Genomic DNA, 9,032 nt, shown 5'->3' with positions numbered 1-9,032 from the left:
ATACTGGGAGTTATCAGATTCTCAAATTTTAAAACATTAGAATCTTATTTTAATTACAAGCACACTGCCCCCTACTGGCAAATTTTCTGAAAAATTCTAATGGCTCAGTTTGCATGTAATAAAAATCATGGGGGGAAACATAGCTTGACTCCTGATTTTTATTTCCAGTTGGTTTTTACATTAAACACTAATTAAGGTCATGGGATTCTTTTTTTTTTTTTTTTAAAGATTTTATTTATTTATTTGACAGAGAGACACAGCGAGAGAGGGAACACAAGCAGGCGGAGTGGGAGAGGGAGAAGCAGGCTTCCCACAGAGCAGGGAGCCCAATGCGGGGCTCGATCCCAGGACCCTGGGATCACGACCTGAGCCAAAGGCAGACGCTTAACGACTGAGCCACCCAGGCGCCCGGTCATGGGATTCTTATTCATGATTTCAACCTTTTAATGTTATGAAGTTTTTAGACCGTTATCATTGGTTAATAATCACTATTTCAAGATGCCTAAGTGAGCTAATGAATTTTTTTATTATATTTATGAGACAAGTAGACTTTTTGTCTCTATTTTAAGACTGAGAAACCAGAATTCCAGACAAGCGCATGGGAATTCCTGACTGATAATTTGTGAAGGAAATCAGAGTAAAACCCTCATTCAGACCATGCTCACTGAATGCACATTTTTATAGTCTCAGTGATAGTCTTAGGAAACAGCGGCCCATGGCTGTTCTTTGTGATACCATCATAATTTGGGTATTCATACAATTCTTTTTCAGAATTTGTAGAATAAATCATTCAATACTTAGGAGATGCTTTCAAGCATTTGCTTTTTGCCCCACCTCAGAAGGTCATTTTAACCAACTGAGCCACCCAGGCGCCCAGAAGGTCATTTTAGACACCTCACATGTCTTCAGAGTTTTGAGCAAGGATAAGAGGAGATAACTTCTCTAGTAAATGAACATTTTTTTTTTTTTGGTTGTTATAATGATTATCCTATACATGGATCTCCTAATTACCATGCCAAGAAAAAAAAGTATTACATAACCATTTATACCAAATACTCGAATTTTTCCTTTGAAATAATGTTATCACTCTCAGACATCAGTAGAACTTACCACTGGTTAAGTATTTTAGTGTCGTTTTGTATAATCTTATTGATTTAACCCATCCCCTGTATTTTCACATTTTAGTATCGCCATAGATGGAATATACAAAAAGTCCTTTGAAAATACAAAGCAAGTTTGGGTTGTAATTAGCCACTAGTAAATCTGGTTGTAAATCTTGGTGCTAAGTCACATAGAATCTTTTGAGGTTTTTCTTTTCCTGAATGTTGATCAAGGCTCTTAAAAAGAAACACATATCCAAGATCCCAAGTTTTCAACTATTTACTATTACCCAAGGAAAATAAACTGAAAGGATAATGCCACACATGCCAACATCCATAGGAGTTCTAACAATAGATGGAGTCAATGACGGACTGCTGCGAGCCATGGGAAGACTGAACTGAGCAGGAGGGTACATGGGCATTGAAATTCAAATTAAAACATTTTGACACTCCCAGTCTCACTGTGGACCCAATTCAGCAAGAGGCTACCAGCTCTGGTCTCCCTGGGCCAGTATACACTTTAATGGTGAAGAGCTCTGTCCCAGACCTTCCTTGATCTCCTGCTGTGGGAAATAGGGCTGGATTACATTAACCTCAAGAACTCATTCCTTTTGCTGAGCTCCTTCCCCATCTCTTTGCCCCATACTCCATCATTGTTACTGACCCTGTCCCTGACCCACATCCCTTCTGGTGGAGAAAATACTGAAGCTCGAGCCCTGCAAGACTCCAATCTTGTAACTCCCTTGCCAACAATTTTCAATTTTGACCAGAGATAGGAGGGAAGGGAAAGGAGAATGGGCACCTCTCAAGTTGGGGGAGAGTCTCAGGCCCCTAAGGCTTAGTACATTTTCCCACTTCTCTGAAGTACAGAAAGACAAACCCAGGAGAAAGAACTTCTCCCTGAGGCCTAGAGCTGAGCTAAAGTGAAAAGCCCCCAGCACTCGGAAGACCTATCACCTATCAATGAAGCGTCATTCCACAAATGCTCTATTGCTTCCTTTTTTCTGAACTTAACCTTGTCTTTATTTCCATTTTTCTCTACCTCCAGACATCTCATGAACCTTTCTTTTGGCAGTGTCCTCAACACTTGCCCCATTCTGTTGCATTTGCCCTGTGAAACCTCGATCTTCAATCTAAAGTAATACCTTCCTGCACCTTCTCTCTGAGCATTCTCAGTTTTTCCTTTACGCTTACTAGTGTTACTCACATCTTGTATACTCTTTCTTATTCCTTGTCTGCTGTTACCATTAAATCTCAGAAAGGTATGTCAAAGTCTGTCACTGTGATAACATTTGTCAGTTTCTCTTGTAATCTCAATTGCTTTATGTATTAAGGCTATATTATTAGATGTATGCAATTTTGAGAAGTTTATTTTTTAGTTGAACACTTTCTATAATGACCCTCTAACTCTTGAAAATAATTTTTGCTTTAAATTTTACTGTTGATTTTAATATAGGTATACACAGGTTTCATTTGCTTAAGTTTTTTGCCTGACGTGTCTTTCCATTCTTTATGTTTCAGGTGTGTCTTTTTTTTTTTTTTTTTTTTTTTAGAGAGGGAGAGAAGGGGAGAAGAGGCAGAGGGAGAGGGAGAAAGAGAATCTTAAGCAGGCTCCATGCCCAGCGCCGAGCCTGACGCGGTGCTCCATCTCACAACCCTGAGATCCAGACCCGAGCTGAAATTTAAGAGTCGGATGCTTAACCAGATTGAGCCACCCAGGCACCCCTACGTGTGTCTTTTATGAACAGCTGCTCTGGATTATTCTATGATCAGCTTGGTCAAGCTGAGAACTACATTTTCCCAGAATTCCCTTTCCTGGGTTAGAGTGAGCCCAAAGATGAATTTGTGTGGGAACTGACAGGCTGAAATGAAGGTGTGGCCTTTATTCTGTAGACGGGGTGATGAATAGCTCAACAGGTGCCCAGCAGGGTCTGGCGTGTTCTTGCTCTTTGTACTTCATCCAGCTCTTCTTCTGAATGCTGCCCCAGCTTGGCCCCCTGGTGCTTGGCTCCAGACCCACAGAGGTGGTAGCTGCACAGGGGCGGTGGCTTCTCACAGAACTTTCCACAAATTCCTGTTGCGTTCCCACTTCACAGCTGGGTGGCATGTGCTTTCTCAGTTTTCCCCGATAATTTCCAACACTAATAGTGCTTAGGAGCACTAGTTAGTATCTTTGACTCTCCATCTCCCTGTTCCAGATCTCCTCTCACATTGGTATTGTCTACTTTTAATATAAATCCCTTATCCCATAACAGCAGCTCTGCTTCTGCAACCTAACTCTGACAATAACACATAGCTAGATTTTTTTTAAACAATAATTTGGTAACTTTGTTTTTTAACTGGATAGTTTAGTCCACTTAAACTTACTGTCATTACTGATATATTTGGGCTTATTGTCAGTATATTGTGCTCTTTGTCCTGCCTTTTGTGTTTCTTTTTCCTCCTTTCTTGATTTTTCTTTAATTGGATTTTTTTTCATCCTATTTTACCTACCTCCCGTTTTGGAATTTGTATACACTTACTACTGTTTCTTTTTTTCCATTAAACTTTAGAAATTTGAACATCCATACCTAAAGTATTTTTTTTTTTTTTTTTTTTTTTAAGATTTTATTCATTCACCTGACAGAGAGATAGCGAGAGAGGGAACACAAGCAGGGGGAGTGGGAGAGGGAGAAGCAGGCTTCCCGCAGAGCAGGGAGCCCGATGCCGGGCTCGATCCCAGGACCCTGGGATCATGACCTGAGCCAAAGGCAGATGCTTAACGACTGAGCCACCCAGGCGCCCCCATACCTAAAGTTTTGTGTTAAAAATTTTAGTATGTTTCTGCTAGGGGCTTCGGGGCACTACCAAGCTGGGACCACTTAAATTCTCAGCTAGATTTTTTTTTTTCCTATATAGAAAGTATAAATTGGAGACACAAATGTTACAGATATTGGCTTGTGGTTATGCAGAGTTTTCTTCCCTCTACCTGGCTCCAAGGGTAGAAAAAGGCAACTTTCCTAGCTGCCTCTTTAAACTTCAAATGCAATTTTTTGTTATGCTGATGTCTCTTGTTAGAATCCCCTCCTTGGGTGGCCTTCTTTATCCCCTGCCTTCTTGTCTGGTACTGGCTTCCCACCTCTTACTCCATGTTTGAGAGGTACTAGATAGATTACCTGTGTATTCACTTATTCTGAAAATTTTTTACATTTTATCATCTTGTGGTTTTTTTTTTTTTTTTTTTTAAGGTGTGTGTGTGTGGTGGGGTGCATTTATTTTACCATTTAACCAGATTTTTTAGGTTGATTTTAGTGGAAAGATTATTTGGGGTGTTGGCCATACTACTAGAAACAAATCAGTCCAAAGTTAGGTTTTGAGATTTGAGAGCTGGTCAGCACCAACAAAAGAAAGGTCTTTTGGTAGGGTTTCATTCTGAAGAATCGGAAGGATCCAAAGCCTCCCCTTCAAGATAGGTGGAACTTAAATGATCCTTTATTGCTGGTCCAAGATAGACATGGGAACCTAATGGGATGCAAGGGGCAGGAAAAGACTGGGGAGAAGGGAAGGTGATGGTGGAGAGGCAAGGAGCCTTAGAAAAGGGACTACTGTCTATCTGAAGTAGACTCTGATACAGGTTGATAAGAGACTCCATGGGAAAAGTAAATAAATGTTTTGCCATATTCTCTGAGCTCTTTATTCAGGATCTCTCAGTTTTCTTTTTGGTTGATGGATTCAAACTGGCATACCAGCTGTATGTTAAAGTATGATCAAGGAGTTGCAAATACGTGTAACATCAATCAAGTGTAATGTCAGAAAGTCCACAAATGGTGGTTATAATCTTTAGACATTCTCTTGGTTTCCTTGGGCCTCAGTTTCCTCATTTGTAGAATGCGGCCAATAGACAGTTATTTTGAGGATTGTTTGAAGTGAACATATTCGTACACTGTAATGGTTTGTACAAACAAATAGCTACGTTTTATATTATGTTTCTCATTTTACCTTAGGGGATTCCGGGACTCCTGGAATTTAAAGAACTTCTTTGAAGATCCTGCTTGATGAGTCAGTGTTTAGTTAAAACTTGTGTTATCATGTTTTAAGTCAACACCTTTCTGGGCAAAGAAGAAACTGGACATGTTAAGAGACTCCCTGCCCCTGCCTTAAAATACAAAGCCTTATGTTGGCAGTTGGATATTTCCAGGGATATAAAGGTTCATGCAAGGGACAGAAAGCAAAAATGCTATTACTTGGCAAACATCAGATCGGCTTCTGGAATTGTGAGAGCTCTCTTCAGAAGTACATCTTCAAAATCAGTAAATGATTAAAAGTCCTCTCTAAAACATGCTATTTCTAAACTATCCCAAATGAGTGCATAAGAAGGATGCAAAAATAGTCTAAGAAATGCTCAAAACTAAATTTATCTGTAATATGCAGAGAATGAGGCCCAGAATTACAATTCTTTCCTCTTTAGGGAATTTGCCAGAATTTGGGAGTGACTTCATTCTTTTATCCCAAGTGAGACACCTAGAAGTAGTGGAGATAAAACCATTATTATTGGAAGGCAGTAGAGCATGGCCCAGCTCTAGGGTCTGAAATCTGACAGGCTTGGTTTCAGTCAATTCTTAGCCCTGTGATCAGTTTCTCCTATAAAATGGGGTTACTAGGACCCCATACACTGTGAGATGATAAAATGAGCTCAAGCACAGAGTGTTTAGTACAGTGCTTCATATCTAAGGGTGTACAACATTTTGACTGTCATCATCATCATCATCTGTAATTTAGAACAATTCTGTGGAGTGCTTTATTGAATTGCTTGAGTAGCTAACATAATTTCCCACTTATCTATATCCCAAACAGAAAATAACTAATTATTTTCCAGGTAGTGTTTAGTTTGTATCAGTGCCACCTCTTATTTTCTCCCTAACCCAAGTTCTATAAAATTTTGAATTGTCAAAAGTTTGAATTTTGGAGATTACATGATATTGTGATATAATGGTAAGAGCACAGAATCTGGTTAGAGCTCAAATTTCGGTAGAAATCTACTTTATGCAGATCTGTGACCTTGGGTAATGCATTTAATCACTCTTGACAGCTTTTCTCTTTTGAAAAATAGGGAGTAGTATAGGATCAAAATCATTAATGTATGTATGATAGGATAGAGTTATCTTCCCTGCCACTCCCTTCCATTTCCTGGAATGTTGTATTCTAAAGGCTGCATTATTAGAAGGGTCTTTTAAAAATAATGTTACCTAGGGTGCCTGGGTGGCTCAGTTGGTTAAGCGACTGCCTTCGGCTCAGGTCATGATCCCAGAGTCCCGGGATCAAGTCCCACATCGGGCTCCCTGCTCGGCAGGGAGTCTGCTTCTCCCTCTAACCCTACCCCCTCTTGCGCTCTCTCTCTCTCTCTCTCTCAAATAAATAAATAAAATCTTAAAAAAAAAAAGTTACCTAAAATAGTGGAGAAAAAGTATCAGTGCAATGAGGAAAGATCTAATTGCATTCAATATTTTATCCAGGGATGGGGGGGTTTAGACTCCCATAAGGTCTTCTCCCTTCTGCCTCATGCATATTCAAGTTCTGAAATCTGCCCACAACAATAGTAGAACTAGTTGGAGCAGGAAAGACAGGTAACATCCTTTGGAGGCAAGACCCAAGAAGAGCTGGAGCTGAGATTCTGAGGAAAGTGTAAGTGTATCAAAAGGACTAATAAACTGTGTGTGTGTGTGTGTGTGTGTGTATGGAGAAGCAACAGAAATAGAATGCAAAGCACAAATGCAAGCCACATATGTAATTTTAAATTTTCTAGGAGCACATTAAAAACAGTAAAAAGAAATGTGAAATTAATTTTTATAATATTTAACCCACTGTATCCAAAATACTATTCAACAGTTATTAATATATTTTATATATATTTTTTCATACTAAGTTTTTGAAATCCGGTATATACTTTATTCTTATAGCACATCTCAATTCACACTAGCCATATATCAAATACTTATTCTCCACATATAACTAGTGGCTAATTTATTGGACAACACAGGTGTTGAAGGTATGAAGGAGATTGTAAGAGATTCTCTGGTGAACTTGGCCTTAGCACATGTTGCTCCCCCAGAGGCTACGAGTAAGACTCCATGGCTGTGAATGGTGCTTAGGGGCCAGCTGAATGGAGCATAAAAGAATGACTCTAATCTCCACCGGCTTGTGGACTTTGTGTGGTTTGGATTATTCATGGCCTGAAAATGAAGTTGGAATTGAATATTTCTTTGGGGTTCCGTGTATATGTTAAATTGGCCACATTAAGTGTTAAGAGATTAATCCACCTTTCTCTTCCATAATAATGGTGTATTAGTCTACTCGGGCTGCCACAGCAAAATACCATAGGCTGAGTAACTTAAACAACAAAATTTATTTTCTCAAGAGTTCTGGAGGCTGGAAAGTCCAAGGTCAAGGTGCTAGCAAGGTAGATTTCATTCTGAGGCCTTTTCTCTTGGCTTGTAAATAGCTACCATCTCACTGTATGTTCAGATATGTATACCTGGAGGAGAAAGATCTCTTTCTCTTACAAGCCCACCATTCCTATTGGCTTAAGGCTTGCCCTTATAATTTAACCTTAATTACCTCCTAAAAGCCCTATATTCTAATATAGTCACATTGGGTAGGTTAGGACTGCAATATAAGAATTTTTAGGGGGTGAGGAGGGAACAAAATTCTGTCCACCATATATGGGCTTAGTGTTTAAGATACATATGTAGAAAGTATTTTATAACTAAGAAAAGTGAAACCTGAGATGGTAGAATGCCACTTTAGAGTGTATCTGTGATACAGCACTTTAATCTGTGAGTAAAGGATCTGTGGCCATGTTCAAGGCTGGCTCTGCCAGGAGGTGACCTGAGGCAAGTTATTTATGTTTCTAGGGCTCAGTTTCCATATCTGTAAAACAGGTAATACCTGTTTCTCTTTAAGTGGTTGTGAGTTTAATAATGTGTTAAAGTGCTTTGTGAACTCTAGTGCTATTTACGTTTTTGGTGATATCAAATTACCATGTCCTGTGCATAATAAACACTGAAGTTTTTTTTGTTAAAGATCTTATTTTTAAGTAATCTCTACACCCAAAGCAGGCCTTGAACTTAACAACCCTGAAATCAAGAGTCACATGCTCTACCGACTGAGCCAGCCAGGTACCCCCACTGAAAATATTTTTTAAATGACTTCAGCAGAGTAAGGATGATTGGTAATATATGTATCAGGTAGTGTTAATGCTAAAGCTCTCTATTAGTGTAAGAGAGTTTATATTACCAATGTTGAGAATACATATATTTCTGCCTTTTGATTCTTAGAAAACACATTACATCATATATGCTAATCCTGTATGTCAGAAGCATGAAATTATCAGAATGTCCCCAAACCAACCTGTCAATAAATGGGTGTCAGTTATATCTTCAAAATATATCCAGAATCAGCCTATGTCTCCTCACCTGCCTTAATTACCACCATGGGCCAAACCATCTTCACTTCTCACCTAGTTTGTTATAGTAGTTCTTCACTTTTCTCTTTCTTCTGCTTTTGCCCAGCCCCTTTCCTTATGTCTGTTTTCAATGCAGCAATCACAGTGATCCTTTTAAATCATACATGTCTCCTCTGCTCAAAGCCCTTCAGTGTTTCCACTCTCAAAGCCCCTGCAGTAACCTACCAGCACCTAATGGATCCCTCACCTTTTGGTCCTCATCACCTACTACTTTTCCCCTTGTTCACCTTGTTCCAGCCACACTGGTTTCCTTGCTCTTCCTTGAATGTGCCAAGTACACTCTCACGCACTCAAGTACTCCTTGTTTCCCTTCTACTTAGAATGTTTACCTAGATATCCATTTAACTCATTCCTTTACATCCTTCAGATCTTTATTCAAATGTCATCTTGGTCAGAACTTTCCTTTTTTTTTAATTATTTTTAAAAAATTA

The sequence above is a fragment of the Mirounga leonina genome, unplaced genomic scaffold, assembly GCF_011800145.1.
Source record: "Mirounga leonina isolate KUSES-001 unplaced genomic scaffold, KU_Mleo_1.0 Mir_129, whole genome shotgun sequence".
NCBI classification, from domain to species: domain Eukaryota; kingdom Metazoa; phylum Chordata; class Mammalia; order Carnivora; family Phocidae; genus Mirounga; species Mirounga leonina.
This window is presented reverse-complemented; position numbering follows the sequence as displayed.